Raw genomic sequence first — 21,605 nt, forward strand, 5'->3', positions numbered from 1 at the left:
TGCTCTGTCTCTGTCTCTCAAAAAAATAAATGTAAAAAAAAAAAAAGCTAAGAAACAAAGAACCCCGGAGAGGCCACTCTATTGTGTCATACTTTCTGGGGAGATAAATCATTTTTCATGTGCCCCGAGATCAGATTAAATGAGAACACATTACTGTAGGGTTCAAGTCAAATTGGAGCAGAGCAAGGCCCATTTAGGCTTGGAGTTCACCGACTGAGCCGAATTCACAGCTCAGAATCTCTCTTTGCTAAGCTGGCCTGGCCGTGCACATTCACTGCCCCTCTTACAAGTGGGAGAGGACAGATTTTCTCTGTCGCCTGGGGCAAGCGTGCGTCCCACTGCGTTCCTGATGGATTTCGTAGACCCTCCTTCAGCACCTGGGGCTGCCCCCATGTCATGAGCTCCAGGCTGAAGCAGAGCCTGGCTCCGAGCAAAATGGAAACCTCAGCAGCTCCGGTTCCGAGTGTGTGTCCCCGGAGGGAGGGCCATGCAGACCCTGTGTGCCTGACCGTGTATTAGGAAGAGGCCGACGAAGTGCAAGGAAGTAGTGGCTGTACATCCTGGCAGATGTACCAGGACTGGAGGATGCCAGGGAAGAGTCCCTGCTCCTGTCCCCACGCGTCTCTCCCTTAGCCTCCCTGAAGGGAGAAGTCATTCCCCAGCCCCAGGCTGAGTCTGTCCCTTAGCGTTTCTGTTGGAAGATGTCCCATCTGGTGGCAGAGGATGCGTCGTTGACAGTGCAGTGGTTCTCAACTTCGGATGCATAGTAGAATGATGGAAAGAGCTTTTGAAACTGCCGGTGCCAGATCCCATCCACAGAGACACTTATGTAATGGGTCTGGGGTGGGGTTCACGCTCTGGTGGTGTACAAGCACACCTGGGTGATTCTAGTGCCACCAGGTAGAAGTCACGCCTCGGGGCGAAGCTCCTTATTGGATCTTTTAGATCAGTAGGTTCTTCTATCAGTTGTTATCTTTTATCACCTTGAATGTGTGGTTGAGGAATTGACTGGGGCGGAATCTACTAACATAGTTAAAAGGTAGGAAAAAGTCAAAGGGAAGCATGAAAGGGAGATGTAACCTTCTCATCATCAAGATACTCAGTTTTGCCTAAGTCTTCATAGAACTTACTCCCTGCAAAGCCTTAAAGCTGTGTCAGAATTGTCTTTCGGAGCTGAGTTGCATGATGAGATGGACAGGTTAATTTACAAGGAGTCCGAATGTGCACGGAAGGCTTTCTGATTTTGTTATCTTGTTGGAGCCCCTTTTCTGTGTGATGCAAGGGCATGTGTTGCCAACACGTCTTCTGTCACAGGAGACCCTTCTTTCCTAGGTGAGCACGGGATGCCTCCAGGGATGAGGTTTCCTGAGATCCGTGGAAGCAATCGAGAGCCAGGAACTGACACGATCAATAACCGTTTAGCACAGTGGAGCCGATCAGTGGTTTCCCAGGGTTCCTGGCAAGGTGATGGGCAGTGACAGATGTGGATGGAGACAGATGTGGACGGCTCCTCCCTGAAAGGGGTGCCAGCCTCAGCCACCGGCTCCACGGCTGTTCAGTCTTCACAGACGCTGAGCCACGTCATGATAAAAAGAAAAATTAGCTGTGGCCGTACATAGTATGTGTAATTTTGGACTGCGTCGTTTACCAACGCTGAGAAATCCTTTTTATTTTAAGTCTGCTAGCTGAGCGTTCTCAAATGACTCTGACAAATGATTTCTGCCTTCACATCTGTGGCATTTCGAATTGGATTGCCTCTATCAATTTGAAAAGCAGGAATTTATAAAAATACCAATGGTTGTTGCATGCTTCTCAAATATTAATTTCCTTTGGAATCTAGATTTTTTTAAACATTTATTTATTTTTGAGAGACAGAGAACGACAGAGAACAAGCAGAAGGGAAGAGAGAGAGGGAGACACAGAATCCAAAGCAGGCTCCAGGCTCTGAGCTGTCAGCACAGAGCCCGATGCGGGGCGCGAACCCACAAGCCGTGTGATCATGACCTGAGCCGAAGTCGGACGCCTAACTGACTGAGCCACCCAGGCGCCCCTAATTTCCTTTGGAATCTAAAAGTCACAAGTCTGGGGTGCCTGGGTGGCTCACTTGGTTAAGCATCCGACTTTGCCTCAGGTCATCATCTCACAGTTCAGGCCTGCTTCGGATTCTGTGTCTCTCTCTCTGCCCTCCCCCACTCACACACTGTCTCTCTCTCTCTCTCTCAGAAATAAATATTAAAAAAATGTAAAAGCTACAGGTCTGTTTTTTTTTATATATATTTTTGTTTTCTTGACTCCCCTCCTCCAATTACTGCTAGAATTCCATTCAAAAGGAAGTTAGAGCAGAGTAATTGAGTAGGAGAGGGAAAATTGAAATGAACTGAATACTCAGGAGTGTGAGTAGATACTGTCTCCTGAAGTCTTAATTCTGATTGTGCATGTATGTAATTAGGAGGTTGTCATGGAAAGTTTATTTTCTATTGTGGAACATGAGTAGAAATTTGAAAGCTTTCGGATACTGATGTTGCTTACCATAATCCCACTGCCCAGACCGTAAGCAATGCAGTCAGTAGGCGCTCACGTTTTCTCTGAGAAATACAGGAGTCAGGAGGGAGGAAGAGCCACCTGACTCGCTGGTCTCACTCGGTGCTGAGCAGCCAGGCAGTGGTTCTCAAAGTGTGGTCCCCGGCCAGCCATAGCGCCACTCTTGGGAACCGGGTAGAAAAGCAGATTCTCAAGGGTCTTGATCCAAACCCACTGATTTAGACACCTGGGGTATGAGGCTCAGCAAACAACTTCTAACAACTTGTCCACGTGGGTCTTTTCTGATCTGCGGCTGCAGCGGGGACACCTGGCCCACCAGGTGGGCAGAGGGTCGCTAACCTCGCACCGCTAACCTCTGCACAATGTCAGTAAGCGCCAGAGTGGTTTTAGGCTACGGATTAGTCCTTTGGCGGAGTGTTTGGTGTTTTCCTTCTTTTCACTTTTGTAACTAAAATTTGTCATTGGCTTTGTGTCCACCGTGATTTGAAGCGGCCCTCAACAATACGTGGCGTTTATGAGCCACTGGCCTCCACATCCTGGGTGGCCTCTCTGCCCTCAGCCCAGACCCTCTGCCTGATTCTTCCCGCCTGATTTAACAGTCCACACCTCCGAGTGGCCCTGACTCCTCTGGAAAATGCCCAACATTGACTCATCCAGGGGCCTGACTGTTGTAATCTACTGTGTACACCACTGCTCGGATATTAACGATGTAGCAGACGGATGCCGTTGAAGGATCTCGGATGGGCAGGCCTAAAGGAGGGATTCTTTTTTCTTTTGGGGGGATGGAGAGCTGGATAGGAGTACAGGCTGGTCTTCATGCTTGTCACACCAACCCAGGGAGGTAATTGGGTTTCTCTGCCCAGTCTCAGGCTGGGTCAGATTTTGTGACAAGGTAGAGCCAGCAGTAGCCTCTTGAGTGGTTGACAAATGACATTCTGCGTCTTTGCTCAACTCAAACCCGTTGCCCATCCAAACGTGTCCTCTGCCTCGTTCCCCTGCCCCTCATCTCTTCTGAAAAATGTCAGTTCAGCAACTTGAGCTGATTAATTAAAATTGGGTGATGGCCCACAAAATAGCATTTGACCCTTGGAATGTGACTCATTTAGAGCTCTTCTGTTTCTTTCTGGGAGTATGAGGTATAAATACTTTGAAATATTCTTACTTCAGAACCAGTTCGAATACTTGCAGAAAGTTCCTGGGAGGGTTTCATCTCCTCTTCGTGTCTGTAAGCACACTCCAGCGGGAGCTGTTGTTGAAGAAATCGAACAAAGAAGCCTGATTACTTCGATACAACTAGTATCTCATCCCACCAAGTGCTGAGGCACCTTTCAAACCCGGATAATGAAGCCGCCCGCATGCGCTCACCTGAGGGTACTGATGCTCTCCTGAGGCACTTGCAGAATTCTCTGCTTGTCCAAGTCCAAGTGCTGGTCTCACTTGAGGACCCATTTCAACAGTCTGCAACCCCCCAAAAAAATCTTCTTTCAAGATTACATATAGTGCTGAAAGGAAAAAAGGTCCCCTCGTGCTGGCCTTGGGATAGTAATCCTGCCCATTCCCCAGACAAGGCTCAAGCTTCTGAAGAGAAGGTGGGAACCGGTGAGTATTTTCTGGTGCTCACCTGTGCTGGGCGCGGCACAGGCTGGCCCTGGCTCCCGGTGTCCTGACTGGCCAGCCTGTGGACGTTGGATGCCAGGCAGGCAGATTCCCTCCAGGGGTCCGGGAGAAGGCTGGGGAGTGGGGCTCAGGGACAGATTGCTTGTCCGAGTATAGGAGGAGACATCCAGTGTACACCTGGGCAAATACCTGCACCGCGTGACTTCAGGGGCGTTAGAAAAACAAAGGAGCCAAAAAAGGATCTGCGAAGTCAAGACCTCTCCCGCCGCCCAGCTCAGATGCTACTGATGCCTCCTGGGCTGTACAGTGTGGTGCTTCAGGGAGAACGCGTGTATGTGCCCGAAGCCAGAGGCCCTGGGTGCTCCTGGTAGCTCTGCGGGTGTCAATGAGGTCATCAGGCCCTTTTCCTGAATCCAGGCTCTAAGTGAACATCGTGTGGGGAGGGGAGGAGGGGGTGGGATGATGCACACACTCCAAAGTGACGTGGGAGGCCTCGGGCAAGAGGAGAGCCCCGCACAAGGGCTAGCGAGGGCAGCACGGAGACGTTGGGGTGAGCCAGGATCAGAGTCACCTGAGATGTGCCCGGGGCCAGCCCACGCAGAGGCTGCTGTTTGCTTTTATGTCCCCGGATCCCACTCGCTGGGCAGAAATCATTTCAAGCATCCTGGACCTTTGAAGGCCGTAGCTGTGGAGTCGTGGCCGTGTATGAGAGCATAATGCGGAGCGATGGGGGACACCTTCCTCTGCAGATTTTAAAGGACCTTAGGCTGCCTTAGGAGCAGCGAGGGCATCGTAGAGCAACGCTCTCTGAAAGGCAAGGCAAGCACCCAGTCCCTTGGCCAGCGCTCCCTGCTCCCCACCAGAGGCCACGCGTCAGCCGTGCCTCACCGCATGTCACGTAGGGTGGTGATTCTACATCATTTTTCTAGGCTGTTCCTCTTCCCCTGCCTGGGGGCAGAGACCAAGCTGACCCTGTAGATTTACCTCTTGGGACTTTGAGCCCAGATGCTACGGATGTCCACAGCTGCTTTTTAATTAATTACTTCCGGAGAAAGAAAAAGAAAAATGAGATGCTGTCAGTGCATTCGATGAAGTGATCAACATTTAATTTACAAACAAACGCTGAAGGAAATGGCTCAGTCTCCACAGGGAGCAGTTACAGAGGGAACAGAAAGGCTATGAAAGGGTGATGGTTTGCCCGTGCTGCCTGTTACTTTCATGCCTGTTACTTGAAAGTGTTTGTAGATGACCGTGTGGCAGCGGAAGTCAGGCACAAGTGAGGCCGGGCCACCGCCCGGGGACGCGCCATTCACAGAGGTGTTTCGTCCGTGGTGGCGGCCCGCCCTCCAGGCAGAACTCAGATTTGACCGGAGTCATGTGGAGCGCCCTCCCCACCTCTGCTCTGATCACCCCCAGGAAAGCCTCCTGACCCCACCATGTACAGCCTCGTTTCCCTCTCCCTGCATTCTGTCACCCTTACCTCCTCCAGGGATGGGCACAAAATGACTTCAGTGTGACTCATAAAGTAAGGGCAGTATTAGAGGTGCGTCTACAGTGGGGAGGCCGAAGGAACAGGGAGCCAGAACTGAAGGGCCCATTGTCTGCACTCCCCACCTTGATCATTCTCTTCAAGAGCCAGCCCTGGAGGAAACTTAAAAAGAGCTCTTTATCTTGACTTTATTGTTTTTATTTTATTGATAATTGCTGGTGTAGATCCCCATTTCTTCGTACAAAGAGGAGGCTATCACGTTGGCTTTGTGAGGCCGTTTTAAGGACGTGGCATGTGGGGGGCTCAGTCGGTTAAGCATCCAACTCTTGGTTTTGGCTCAGGTCACGATCTCAAGGTTTGTGAGTTTGAGCCCCACGTTGGGCTCTGTGTGGACAGTATGGCGCCTGCTTGGGATTCTCTCTCCCTCTCTCTCTCTTCCCTCCCCCGCACTTGTGCTCTCTTTCTCTCTCTCTCTCTCTCTCAAAAATAAGTAAATAAACTTTAAAAATTAAAACAAAAAATGAAGGGTATGGCATACGATGGGCACCTTGTCAACAGCTCCCCGTCAGAAAGGGTGCAGTTTGTGCTGAATGTGGGGCTCTGGGCAATCTGCAGGTAGATCATAAGTGTGTTCAACGGTGTTTTGCGTATGTGCTGATTTTTTTTTTAAGTTATTGTGATACATTTCCCAAATCCTCTTCAAGCCAGCTGTGCTGAACATTTTTGGGAAGTAATTCCTATGATAAGTTAGAAGCACTGTTAAATATATAAGGACTCTTTCTCAAGGTCAGTACATTTTTTACCTGTAATATTCAAAACAAGTGATAAAACATAGATAATATAAAATCTGCCATTTTGGCCATGCTTCAGTGCACAGTTCAGTGGGATTGAGGACATGCCTGCTGTGCCTCCATCACCACCATAATCTACAGAACTTTCCATCTTCCCGAACTGAAACTCTGCCCTGTGAAACCTTAGTCCCTCCGCCCTCCCCCAGCGCCTGGCACCCACCCTTCTCCCTTAGGTGTCCATGAATTTGACTGCTCTGAGTGCCTCATGGAAGTGAAATCCAACAGCATTCGCCCTTTTGTGGCTGGCTTATCTCACTGAGTATTAAGTCCTCAAGGTTCATCCATGTTGCACATATCAGAATTTCTTTGCTTTTTAAGGCTGTACGTGCTGATTGTTTTAAATTATTTTCAATGTTTATTTTTGAGAGACAGAGAGAGAGACAGAGCATGAGCTGTGAAGGGGCAGAGAGAGAGAGAGACATAGAATGCAAAGCAGTCTCCAGGCTCTGAGCTGGCAGCACCGAATCCTCCCACGTGGGGCTCGAACTCACAAACTGGGAGATCATGACCTGAGCTAAAGTCGGATGCTTAACCGACTGAGCCACCCCGGCGCCCCTGTATGTGCTGACATTTTAACTGAATGACTTACAAACAAAATTCCTAGAAACTGGCCTATTTTCATGCAGGACATTCCCCGTGCTTCTAGAAATAGGATGAAATCTGTCATGGTCCTAACAGGGGCACGTGAAGAAACCACAGGTTTGGGAGGCAGACAGACTCTGGTTGGAGCCCCAGCCCCACGACTACCAGTGACTTTGAAGAAGTTATTTTGCGTCTTTAGCGTCCTGTGTATGAGATTAGGATAGGAAGGCGCTCTGTATCATGTTGTTAAGGGGCCCCGTGAGCTAAGGCTCATAGAGCCCTGAGCGGCCAGGCGGGGAGGTTGGCTTGCGAAGGACTGGCTCTCCTTGTGTGCGGGTGCCATCGCCAGCCTTGCTCCTGAGTCACGTGACACAAGAGTGTCTTCTCTATAATGTTTCCTGCGGCAGTTGCCATACGAAGGCATTTGCACATACGGACCACCCGGGAGCTCCCCGTTCCCTGCTCTGAATACGTTAACCCTTCCTCCCGCACATTTGAACGGGCCAACATTGTAGTTGCAATTAATTCTTTCAGTAAACGTTGTTAAAGTACTCACTGCATGCTGGAGACCTTGAGGGTCCCGTGGGCACAGCACCGAGCAGCCGAGACCTGGCCCTCAGCGAAGGGAGGAAGCAGATACGCTTGCAGAAAATAAGCCTGTTCTCTGGGAGCGGCGGCGGGGTGCTCGGAAGAAGACGAGAGCAGGATAACGGAACTGAGAGGAAGAACGGGAGCAGTTGGATGGGCGTCCCGGGGACACTCCTGCAGGAGGTGACGTTTGGGCAGAGATTGGCGTGAAATGGGGGAGCACGTCATGAAACGTGCAGGGAGGTGTTCTGAGCAGAGGTGGGAGCCATTCCAGAAGCCCAGCCCGAGAGCAGGAGTCGAGAAGCCCAACACGGCGGCGGCGGCAGAGCTCGGGGCAGAGTGTAGGGAATAAAGCCCCAGGCAGGCGGAGGAGGGCAGTCGGGGCCACCGGGTAATATCAGTCGGCCCTTCTTCACTGCACTTTCAGTGTCAGCCTTGTTGTGGACTGAATGACTGTGTCTCCCCGGCCGATTCACGCTGGGGCTCTAACGCCCAGTGTGACGGTGTTGGGCACCGGGCCCGCTGGGAGGTGATTAGTGTTAGGTGAGGTCTTGAACGTGGGGTTCATGATGGGATTAGTGTCCTTGCAAGGAGAGGAAGAGAGACCAGAGCGCTGTCTCTGTCTCTGTCTCTGTCTCTAGCAGCCGTCTGCAAGCCAAGAAGAGACCTCTTACCAGGAACCGAAAACGTTAGGGCCTTGCCCGTGGACTTCCCACCCTCCAGACAGGGAGAAATAACTGTTGTCTAAGCGCCAGTCTGTGGTATTTGTCTACGGCAGCCTGAGATGACAGAGACAAGTCTTTTGTCCCTGAGTGAGGCGGATCACTCCCTAAGGCGTCTTTTCCCACGACTCCTAAACAGACACCTGCCTTTCAGTAAGTGAGCGCCGCACGAGAGTGAGGGAGTCAGACCCTCCCCGCCGTGGACAGGTACATTCACCTGCCTGCTCGCCTTGAAGGGTCCTGCTGGGTCGGCGCCAGGTGTGTGGGGCCCGTTTCCTAGCCCCGACCAGAGCTGCCTCCGCCCCCCCAGCTTCCTCAGAAGCCATATGTGTTTACACTCATCCATCCAGTACGTGTTGGACGGCTTTTTTGCTCATATGGTGCTTTTGGGAATCTGCCAGCATCAGACAATTTGCTGGACATGTGGAGATGGTGATGTGCGGTGAAGGGCTGGCGGGCCGTGGCCTTGAGCAGATGGCGGTCACGACTGGTGCCAACATGTGACCAGCTGTGGCCATGCTGGAGGGCTGAGGCTGCTGTGGGTGGTTCTCTACTTCGCCCCTACTTACGAAATTCTTTTAGCGGGAAATAAATGTATGGGGCGGCACCGACATATGAACTATCGGCCTGTCATTAAACAGTTTCACCACCCCTGTATTTTGCCAAGGATTTTTAATATTTAGAAATACGGAATCTCTCATCATGTGGTTAAAAGTGAGATGGCCTCTTTTTCTTAGTGGGTCAACGTTATGGGACCTAACATTACGGGACTTGAGATTTGGCAGCTCTGTTAACATTGCGTGTCGTAGCGCCCACGAATACATGAAGCATGAAAGAAGTCCGTTTGTGTTCTACTGAGGAAGCTTCAGTCCGGCTCTCCGCGCGTACAATGACCTCTTGTGGTTAATTGAATTGCAGTTGGAGGTTTCAGGGTATCCATTCAGTAGCCCCCGTACTGGAGCTGGTCTGCCTGCCTACCGGCCCATAACGCTCATCTCTCTGGTTAATAACTTGCAGTACGGGCCTCATTAATTCCAAGAACATATCCGCATACAGTGGGCTTTAATCCTCTGTATTAGTATGTTGTAATTTGGCTCCTAACTGGGAGATTTTCTCTGCTTATTGTGTGGTGCATTTGGAATAGTGCTGTTTCCCAGCGTTTTGCTTTTTGAGCAAGCGAGTAATTCTGTATTCCTCACCCTGGGAGGGACTCTTCAATTGTTTTGGGAGTCTTACTCTATCCTATGTTGAGCACTTTTGGGGAGAGAATAGTCAGATTAATAATAATAGTTGTAATCATCAGCAAAACAAAACCGCTAATAGTGACCAAATATGCATCGTGAGCTAAGGAGCATTATAAGCTGTTTCATTACATGAACTGTTAGTCCTCACAACAATCCCATGAGTTAGGTATTCTTATCCACATTTTACATACGCAGAACCACCGAGGTGGTTAGATTTCATTCATTTAGTGACTGAGCTGGGACCACAATCCAACTGGGTGATCCATACAACTTCTAGAACATACACAGAACTCACTTGTAGACCAGACCCCATGTACCACCTGGCCACGTGCATTTCATTCCCAGGTGAGTGAGAGCAGCTTTGCCCCCATATCCACCCCATCGTTACCGGAAGAAGGACTTCATCTTCCTTCTAGATTGGGGACTTAGGAACTGTACCTTCTGGATACAATGGAAGTGTCTCTTAGTTTTAAGGAACTTCTTCTTTGTATCTGGAAATAGGGAACGGTGAGGTCTTTTTGAAGGCTGATGCTGTCTTCTTTACTCTGTTATCCCTGGAGTCAGTAAACAGATGAAGCCAAAAATATTTCTGAATGAATGCTAGCCATTTTTTCAAAGCTACAAAATTTTATATGTCATTTTCTACCTAGTGCTACACATTTTCTTCCTCTACTTTTTATTCAGTGGTGTGGAAGCAGCAAAGCAGAATAAATTGTTGTATCATTTTAGAAGAAGTAAAGAAATTGGAGGTAGTTTTGTAAAAAAAAAAAAAAAAGAAGTACCATCAAATTGCCATCAAAAAAAGAACAGGTGGATTTCAGGCACTCTTGAAAAATGTGTTGATATGACAGCCTGACTGCAAAAAGTGCCCCATCAGAGGTCATGGAGACCCTCAGAAAAAAGAGCTATAACCATCAGAGGTCACGGAGAGCACAGAACAAAAATCTACACCCATCAGAGTTCATGTGGACCCCAGAACGAAGAGCTGTAACCATCAGAGGTCATGGACACCCCCAGAAAAAAAGAGCTGCACTTATCAGAGGTCACGGAGACCTCCAGAATGAAGAGCTGCCTGGGTTGCAGGAGTGAATTTTTAGATCCCAAAGTTTGCTTTAAGAATTTACCTAAAAAAGTACATGAAGTGTAAAGATAATGGAAAGTTCTCTTTTTCAGCAGAATGAGTCCTGATAAATATAGAAAGCCTTATGGATTTCAAAAATTATTATCTTTCATTTCCTAGTCTCATAGTTGGCCCAGGCAGAAGTCACCAGTAAATGCCAAAATCACTGGGACAAGTTAGTAGGGAAGAAGATATCCCCAAAATCTTAAAGTATCATCCATTAAATTCTTAATAATTCAAACTAAAATAAAATTACCTTCCTAATGGAGAGCTCTAATGACCACTGCCAAACAAGTGGTCAAAGTCAGTACTGTGTGGTAACAAAATCTATGCTTCTTGATAGAATAGAATAAATAACCCAGCATGTTCTTTATGTAATATTATGGTCAAAAATGTTGAAGTGAATCTAATCATGAGAAATTAATCAGATGAGTCCAGATTATGGGGTTTTTTTTTAGAACACTACTGGCCTCGTTTATAAAAATAAAACAACAAAAAAAGTAGTGTCAGCATGAAAAATGAAACAGTCTGAAAGATGGTGAGGGAGAGGGCGAGGATATATTAAATTAAAAGAGATAAAATAACAGTGAATACAGAACATTGACCTTGATTGGTTCCTTGATCGAAAGGAATAGATATAAAAAACTTGGGGGAAAAATAGAGAATTTCAGTGGAGCTCTATGTTCATGTTAAATGTCACAGGTGTTCTAGTGTAGGAAGGAGGTACAATTTGTGGCTGTTTAGAAGAAAGTCCTTACATGGAAATTTGTGCTCACGTATTTGGAGTGCTGTTTGCAAGTGACTTCCAAAGGGTTTAACAAAAGCAGATTTGTGTGTATGTATGTACACACATAGACGTATGTACAAATATATATGCACATGTATATATAGAGAGAAAGCGAGGGCATAGATGCGGTAACATTGTCAACAGTTGGTGACGTCTACAGGGGGCATATGCAGGTGTTCATTGCGCTATCCGGTTTTTCCTGAGCCTGGTATTTCTTCAAAATAAGAAGTGATGGAGCAGGTGGGAGGAGACGATGTCTGCGTGTCCCAGGTGAAGCCAGTTGTGGGAAATGTCAGGCTGCATCCTGGTAACATCTCCTGTCTCCTCTAAAACACCCTTTTCTCCGGTGATGTATGTGTTCCATTGCTTTGGGGGAGTGCAGAAGGAAGCATCCATTTGTAATTTTTCCTTTCTCTGGGCCATAAATCTCCAGTCATCAGAGGAGGGGGTTGGTAGGGAATGGTAGGCTCTGTGTGTAGCATCTTCAGGATGTAGCTGTGTCCTGTGCTGGATGCAGGCTTGGGGGCCGTTGCCTGGGTCAGTCCCTGCCCGGTGCCAGCATCTCCAGCATCTGGGTACACGTGGCTGTGTGTTTTCTAGGAAAGTGTGTTTTTCTGAGCTTCCTTTCTGGGCTGGGTGGATATTGTGCCCATCACCTTTCAGAGGTGGAGGTGCACAGAGGGTAAAGGCCTCTAGAAGTCACACCGCTGTCCCCCACAGAATTCTCTCTTCTGCCCTTGAGTGCAGAAGTGTCCCAAAGGGAATGAGAGAGCTAACAGTGTTGTAGGGTCTCAGAATTTTGACAGTGACCCTCAATGACATGTATGTTTGTATAACAGCGTACCCAGGCATATATATGGGTTTGTGTGTGTATATAATATATATAGGCCCTACAAAAACAGTGTGTGAAGTTTGTCATGGGTATCTAAGCTTCTGCTTTATTTCTCCAAATGGGTAATACAATTACTCATGCATCACATAAGACAGGGTGGCCGTCTGATGAGCCAGGAAGGGAATCTGGAGGAAATTACATGTGAAATTATAAGCAAACCAGGTCTTTTTATGTCAACGTGAGGGACTTGTTTCTTTGGGGGGGGTCCAGTTTTTCATGGACTAATCTTTGCTGAAACAGCAGTGGAATATACACATTGGATGTGTTGGGGGACTGCAGGCTGGCTCACAGGGTCAACCTCCCCTGACCCCTGTCCACTGCTTGAAGCCCTTTGCAGAGGTGGAGCGTGGGGTGGTCTGCGGCCAGAGCGCAGATGTCTGGAGGCGCCCTCTGGATCGGAGTGCGGTGCTGGCGACCACCCTCTGGCAAAGCATGGCTTCCCTGATGGGGCACCTGGGTGGCTCAGTCGGTTAAGCGTCCGACTTCAGCTCAGGTCATGATCTCACCATTCATGGGTTCGAGCCCCGCATCGGGCTCTGTGCTGACAGCCAGCTCAGAGCCTAGAGACTGTTTCGGATTCTGTGTCTCCCTCTCTCTCTGACCCTCCCCTGCTCACGCTGTCTCTCGCTCGCTCTCTCAGAAATAAATAAAACATAAAAAACAAACAAACAAACAAACATGGCTTCCCTGAGGTTAAAGTTTCTCGCTTTTGAAACAGGGATAACAGAAGGTGCGCCAAGTTCAGACTGTTGTTCTCAAACCATCAACCGAACTGTAACAAGGCGTTGAGGCTGCCATGCAGATAGGCTGTTTTTGGCAGAGATCTTCATTCTCCAAGTTCACAGATGTGTCCTGTCTCTCTTTCCAATCAGTAGGATAACCGCAGTGATTATAGTAATGATGATGCTAACGATACCTACTAAAGTCTCATTATGGGGCAACTTAGTGCTGAGTTCTCTTCGTCCACTGTTCCCTTGATCCATTAGTAAGAGCAGACTCTATAGTTACCTGCTTTCTTCACAGTTTCCCTTCCTTTTCCGCCCGTCATGGGTGGCATATATTTCAATATTCCTCTTGAAAATCTCAAACCTGCCACACCGTAGAGGAGGGAGAATTATTAGCTCATCAGATTCAGTACATCCAAATGAACTTGCTGACAAAGTGGCACATAATTCACAGGCTACAACTATCATTAACATGTGACTGTTTCTGGCAAGGCCCAGAGTGAACAATCAGAAAACTATTAATCCAGTCTCAGGCTGAAGTTGAAAAGGTAAATGAGCAAATACTTGGAATTCTTATGTTACTGCCTTGAACTGTTGCCTAGGCTTTCTGAACTGAATACTTAGAGTCATAAAATACCTTAATTTCCTGTCCCTCACTCTGCTCCCTTTGAATTCTCCAATTAATGGAAGCACTCACATTTTGCTTTGTGTCTGTTTTTTAAAATGTCATTTGGTACTAAAACATTTCCTGCAGATTGCTTTATAGGGCATGCCGTTTATTCCTATGTGTCAGATATAATGACTTCTAAGCCCATTTTCATATACAAAACTTATATGCACTACCAATAATTATATGAAAAGATACAATGGCCCTTTCTTGTCCCCAAATGATTTATGACTCAGCTGTTTAAAAGATGGTATTGAATTATTTAAAATAATACCCATTTCTTAGATCCCTGAAAGGATTCTTTCCTCCTCCCCTCCCCACCCCCCACTATCACGAAAGGATTCTTTAATCTCCCTGGTGAGAGCCTGGGCTCACCCAGCATCCATGCACATAATCCATCAATGATCATTAAGTAGCCATTTCGCCCCAGACCCTCCACTTAGGACTTTATCCACATACCTCATCTGATTGTCACATGAATTGTGTGATTGTCTTCATGTTACAGTTGAGGCCACAGCGCATTGGCATCTGATGCTAGGACTCAAGTTCAGATCTCTGTAAGGGCAAAGACTGTACCCTGTAATGACAGAGACTGTGGTATCCCCTGAGCTTCAGGAAGATCCTAATTTAGGTCAGGAGACCAAGCATAAAGACTCAAACAGTTGAGGACAATTTAAACCTTATAACATTAAATGGCACAAGTCACATGTGTGCTTCTCGGAGGAGGCGGCCCCTGGGATCTGGAAGCATTCAGAGAACGTTTGCTGGAGGAGACTAACCTTGGGCAGACGCGTGGGTGCTGGAAGGACTCTGGAAGTGCGGCCAGGAGCTGGATGTGGAGGGGTGGGGAACGGAAGGGCAGTGTCGCGTGGGGCAGTAAGGCCAGCTCGCAGGGCCAACGAGAGCAAGATGGAAAGTCTTCTCAGACTGCAGCTCGCTCTCCTGCCTGAATTTATCATCCGCTTTTAGGCAACGCCATTAAGAAGTCAGATGAGCCTGCTAGTTGAATTGTATTTCCAAGACAGGCGAAACCGTGGTGAGATTCTGAATTATCACGGCTCGTGCCGAAGTTGTCACTTTTTAAACTGGGCGCTGTCCATCACACACTAGCTCCGCCTTCTACTTGGAAGACCNATTATCACGGCTCGTGCCGAAGTTGTCACTTTTTAAACTGGGCGCTGTCCATCACACTCTAGCTCCCCCTTCTACTTTGAAGACCCGCCCCCACCCCCTGCCCGTGAGACACATGCTCTGCGGTCACTCTCCCAGCTCGCCCGTGTTTGTCAGGTTCTGCACGGGAAGGAGGCAGAGCTCACAGGCGTGGACCCGAGTCCCAGGTTGGATTCGGCCACCAGTTGCTGTGGGTTTGAGAAAGTTGTTCTGTCTCGGGGACGGAAATCTCTCAGGTGTCCCTTGAGATGCTACATACTCGCGTGTGAGGTTTAGACAAGATCCTGGTGGGTACAGGCCGTGACACGCCCAACATTATCATCTGACCGGTGGGAATTAATTGATGGAGTTTAGCCCCCGTTGATGACACCTGTATATAGATGAACTTGCTAGAATGGTAATAGAATCTTACATATAAATTGGCATCCATGGGCATTTATAGAGAAAACAAAAAGGTGTTTGACTACCCAATAATCAGGGCCCTGGGAGTAGGCAGGCAGAGGCCTGTGCTCTCCAGCCTTTGAACATCAGCAGCTCTGATGAGAAGGATGGATGCTTTCAAGTAGGAAGCAGAAAGCACCACGAAGCCACATTTTTTAAAAATTATTTCTCCTGATCATGGGTTGGTCTTCATGGTATGGTTCTTCCAGAAAAGCAGTCCATTCTTGTAAAGTAATGGGGTATATTCATGAAAAATGTTTCTATTTCCAAATTCCTTGTCCAGTTTCTGTGGCCCTCTGAGATATTTTTAAAGTAGTGGACCGGGTGGTTTGGCTCACAGAGTCTTGGTTATTCTGTTGATACCTCTTCTCTGTCCTCCCTGATGTGAAAACCAGGATCATATTACTTATCTTGACTCTACAATAGGTACTCTGAGGGTTTATGTGTGTATGAGTAGCTTTCGCTTCATTGCAATTATTTATTTATGATCCCCTGGTGTTTCCAACATCCCATGTTGACCTAGGATATCATCATACAGTAAGTTCATGTTCTACCATGCCGACTTTGTCTCAGGTCATGATCTTGCAGTTCTTGAGTTTGAGCCCCACATCGGGCTCTGTGCTGACAGCTCAGAGCCTGGAGCCTGCTTCCAATTCTGTGTCCCCCCCACCCCCGCCCCCTCTGCCTCTCCCTTGCGCTTGCGCTCTCTCTCTCTCTCTCAAAAACAAATAAACATTAAAAAATTTAAAAAGAAAAAGTGTAAGCATCTAAGCCAAAGTTTAGCAGAAGACTAGCTAGTCAAGTGGGCAGGTCAAGGCCCAGAACAACTTTCTTTGCTCTAATCCATGGAAGCAGCGTCTTGGGAAGCAATGTAGCCAACCCGAACTGTAGTTCTTAGTGCCTTGCATTTGGGTAGAGCACTCTACCATCTATTTTGTCATACGAGAGAGGACAGCTCCCTTGTCAGCCCCTACGTCATCATGGCAGGAGGGAAGTGTGTGGTCCTTTCAGTCTTCTCCTCTCCTCTAGCCCAGCACTCACAGGGCCCATTGCTCAGGGTGTTGCCTCTGGGGTGGGCACATTTAGGACGGCATCAGTACCACAAGGAGCTCATGACTAACAACAATTTTTTGCATCATGCACTTCCCATCTTTCTCTGATGCTTATTTTTTTCCATCACTCTTGTCACCACCTGACCCTGGTGGGTAAGCTCTGTGAGGGCAGGAATTGCCTACTTGGTTCCTGAACTCTTAGACACTTGGCGCCTGGAAGAGGGCATGGCTTGATGTAGGCACTCAAAACTGTGTGGGTGAATGAGTTGTCGTGCTAAATTATCCCCTAAATCCTCTCCAGCCATAGATACACTCTCAGAACAGTGCTTTTGAGACTCTGAAGGTCACAGTAATCTTCACATCCAGTAGTTTCCAAATTTAGATGAACATCAAAATAACTTGGAGCTTGTAAAAATGTCTGAGTCTCCCCCCAAGATGCTTGAAGTCCTTGCTTCTAGAAGTGGGACCCAGGGGTCTTATTTTTGACTCAGATGATACTAAAGACTTGGGAACCACAGATATCTGTCAGCCTTTACCACTTTGCAAGGCAGAGGGTAGCCATAGAGACAGAAAATGTGTCTCTTATCCCTGCAGGTACGTCTGGGAAGAACTCTCCTCACACCCAACCCAGTTAACTCTGCTTTCTTGCCCCTTGTCTCACAGGAGCCTGGATCGAGTGGTCCCCTCAGTAGGTGGCTTGGAGTTGAGGTTTGAATAAGTTCATAAGGAGAAGGTAGGCTTATGACTGGTCATGGTGACAGGAAGTTGATTCCAGGTGAAGAAAACATGTATCTGTTGCCATTTAAGTAAACTTAAGATCATAGGACCCAGATAATTTAACACGGTTTTCCATTTGTCAAAGGCTTACGTTTTATTTCTTGGTGATTTGCTTCCTCCTCAAACATATTCTCCACTGCAAGTGACATTCCAAGAGCCTGTTTCAGTTCCCAGAGACCTTGGATTCTTTCTGGGTGGGAAACCCGTGGCGTCGTTGAAGCTGATTTGGAAAACTGTGGTTTGTGCTGATGGATGATTGCCTCATAGTGGGCACTCAACCTCCACAACGTTTTCAGCACCCTCACGTAAGGACCTAATTTATGGAGGAATGTTGACAAATTATTTAGGAGGGCATTCTTGTGGATTTCAGCAATTCTAGAGCAGTGGCAGGAAACAGGGAGGAGTGTGATATTGGCCTCTCCACCTCATTACCCAGGGACCTCCCCCCACCGTGAGGCCCGGAGGCTAGGGGCATGGTGTTACCTTCTTGCAGGTGATGATCCTACGTGGACATTCAGATCTTTTCATTTCAGGCTGAGAACAGTACATTAGGAATTAATGAAATTGAGATGATTTCATCTACCCAGGATGTGTTATGATTTCAAGAAAATTTAATTAAATTCTTGTGCACGGCAGAGATCAGTGTTCTAGTAATTTCATGAAGTAGCCTTTATTTCATTCCCTTTGCACTTGAAAATTAACCTTTTGTGTTTTGAGTCAAAAAATAATATTGAAAAAGTTTTAATGTTTGTTTTCGAAAGAGAGAGAAAGCGCGCGTGCGCGCACACACACACAGACACACGTGGGGCAGGGGCAGAGAAATTGGGAGACACAGAGCCTGATGCAGGGCTCAAATTCATGAGCTATGAGATCATGACCTCAGCCGTAGTCAGTTCCTTAACCAACTGAGCCACCCAGGCACCCCCCAAAATAATATATTTTAAAGTAGTTGTATGATGATTTATTTCAGTGCCTAAATATTTAGGAAACTCGTGAGGCGTTCTCTCATTTTCAGATTTATGAGGTAGATAATATCTTGACCGTGTACGACATGGTACATTGATTTTCCTTGCATTCTGGCATTTCCCAAAATATAATTGGCAAGTTTATTCTTAGACAAAATCCATTTAATCAAAATTCTCATGGTAACTTTCCAAAGTAGCAGTTGAATGTTTCCTGGAAGGATTAAACATCTAAGCTTTGAAGCGGATGGGTGATTACTACAAGAGCCATATTAAAAGAAGTTGACTTAATTTCTAAACAGCGACATTATAAGAACCTTGTAAGAATAGCTGTAAATGTATGTGTTGACAATGCATGATCTCAAATAGTCTGATGTGTTTCACTACATGCTAGAAGGTTCGATAGCATGCACGGCGTAACTGTGGAACGAAGCTAGAGTCTTTCATTCATGTATTCATCTATTCGGTAATTCAGCAGATAATTGATTGAGCCTGTACCCATGTCAGTTACCCTAGAGGCATTTAGATCCACATGGGAAGGTGATAATAGACAAGTGAGTAGATACCAAGCAGAACTACAAAGAAAAATAGGGGGGGAGTCAAAGTATGACCTGGTGCAGTGTCTACAAGGGCATCAGGGAAGACCTCTCACCTGCATGAGGGGAAGGGGGCCGTGGGTCACCTCCTGGAGCACCTGAGGCTAACCTAAGGCTGAGGGTCTATTTTGTGAAGCTAGAAGGCATCGAAGAATTTCAAACAGAGAGGCAGCAAGATCTGCCTAAGCTTTACACACCTGTCTCGATAATTGTAAAACTCTAGATCATGTAAAGAAGGAATCATGTTCAGGGTGGGAACAGGCTTAGGAAGTCATGTGAGCAAATGCCAGATGAGTGGAGAACTTTGGAGAAGTGCTAACCAGGGGCTGGGCTGCCTCTGTCCTTAGCCCCCCTCCTCTCTGGGAACGCCCACCCTCCCAGTGGCTTTCTGTTTCGGGAGAAATCTCCCTCGCTCCCCATGTCCAAGTTTTACGCCCATGGCAAATCTGGCCACCCTGACCCATGACGCCTACTCTGCCTTGCGCCTCCTCCCCCGCAGGGCCCAGAGTCTGAAACACACAGCCTGTCACCAAATTACACGGGATCCCAACACCTGCTTACAATGTGGCCTTTGGCTGTTGGCCTTACCCTCTTCTTCTTACCTGTAAAGTGGAGGGATGGGCACCACCTCGTCAGATTAAATGGGAAGATGCTTTACGGCTTTACAGGAAACAGCAGGTGCCAACCGTGAAGGGAAGGGCATCCCGTGAGCCATGGCTGCTTCTACGACTCTCCTGTTCTGGATTCTAATTTGTGGATGTGCTTTTGTCTCATACACAACGTCACGTGTGCTGGTTCCACTCCGTGATAGAATCCTCGAGAGCAGGAGCCGAGTCATCCAATCCCGTTTCGCTCAGTGCACTGAGTCCCCACCGGCTGGTCTGCTGATGGTGTGGTCACCTCTGCCGTGGCCCCCGTGCCTTCCCCATGCCGGCCTCTCCAGCTGGCAAGGTCAGGACATCACCCGAGGTCCCCGCATGCCAGAAATGTGCCCCAGCTCCAGACTCTTCTAAGCCTCCGCTGGGCCCTTCTCACTGTCTGCATCCCAGAACAGGCTCCTCTTAATGCCGATGTCTCCTGAATTCTTTCTTCCGGGAACAAGGCCTCCATCAATCTGTCCGTCAGGCGAGAAACTTCTGTATCTCCTCCCCAGCCTTTCAGTATCTCCTGCTGCACACATTCACCAGCTCCCTGAACAAGCCCCACCTTTTAGGTGCTCACTGGCCCCGCTCACACATCTCAGCCAGAGCATATTTATAAGCAGAAATGTTTGATCTTAAAAATGGTGGGGCTAAGTGTGGGTGCTGCTGAAGGTAGGGGGGTGGCCAGAAGCTTAAGATTTAACCTTGCCTTCCAGCACAGAGGCCGCCCTGGTGGGCTGGGGTCTCCGTGAGCAGGGTCTAGAGGAGCCAGGCCGTCTCCTCCTGACAGCATTCTTACCACCGTTATACTAACAGAGGAGAGAAACCAGCCATTTGTTAAAGCGCTCAAGCTTCCACATCAGAAAATGTACTTTTTCTTATTCAACTAAGAGGTGGATGCGTGTAAGTAATTTCACCAGGACCCAGCTGAGCCAAAAAGCCTTCATCGATCAACCTTTTCCTTCCTTTATTAACCCCACTTCTTACAAAAAAAAGGGGGGGGGTAGTGAGGATAAAGCTGCCCTCGTGAGCGATTTCACGTGATGGAAGGTCTCGACTGTTCTCACCACGTGCTCTACAGCTGTGCTCTCGCGTGCCCTGGGAGGCGATCTTGGGCTTCGAGCTGGTGAGATCTTGGGTCGTCCAGGTCGAGTCTGTTTTTATTGACTTTCCTCTAAGGGTAAAGGTTGGACCCATCCACCTTAAGACGATTTTCAATGGAGGGTTGAACCTGAATAGCGCTTGTGAGTCCTCAGTTAATTAGAAAATTAAATTAACCACAACCCTCATTCCCAGAGCTTTCTGGTTAATTGATATTTTACTGTATTTGGATTAGAGAAGGCCCAGGAGGCACAGTGTGCAGAATTAGAGACTCGAGGGGGAGAGTCACAGACAGTTCGCAGAACAGTGGATGGTCTGGGCCGCGGGAGACCCCAGCTGTGGGCCAGGAGCTGTTTACGGAGATCCAGGAGGTGAAAGTATTGTCTCCCACTCGTTTCCGTGCTTTCAGTCTACCCCCAAAATCTGAACGTTTGTCTTTGTTAATTTTCTGTGGTCTCCCAGTCTGCAGACTAGACAGGCCAGCCTCCTGAGGGGCCGAAAGCCCTCGAGGCTGATGGATTTTGATGGGGCATTTTCAGTCTTAAGGTAAAGCTTTAACTGCTCCAGATAGAGAGTGTCTGCCAGGAAGAGCTTGAGAGTCAGGGCGCATCCTGCTACAGCTGCAAGCATGTCAGCGGAACAATTAGAGTTCATCTAATGGCACTTGGCCTTGGAAGGTTCCCATGCAAAGCCAGGCTGGTGTGTGGACCAAACAGCGTTTATGATTTCGTAAGAACACTTACAGGTCACTCCGGGGGAGTGTATACCAAATAAAGAGCTTATAATTGTCATTCAGACCCTTGCTATTCTTGTCCACGGACCTGGAGCTTTAGGGGAGGAAGCAGGCATGGGACAGCTCGGATCTGGCTCCCGCACAGGAAACCGTTCCATTCTTATTTATCCTTTAGGACCTAATAACTTTAGGTTTTATGCTGATTGCTTTTTAAAAAGTGCTTACAGGGGCGCCTGGGTGGCTCAGTCAGTTAAGCATCCAACTCTTGATTTCAGCTCAGGTCACGATCCCAGAGTCATGGGACTGT

Source organism: Crocuta crocuta, unplaced genomic scaffold (assembly GCF_008692635.1).
Source record: "Crocuta crocuta isolate KB4526 unplaced genomic scaffold, BGI_CrCroc_1.0 scaffold408, whole genome shotgun sequence".
NCBI classification, from domain to species: domain Eukaryota; kingdom Metazoa; phylum Chordata; class Mammalia; order Carnivora; family Hyaenidae; genus Crocuta; species Crocuta crocuta.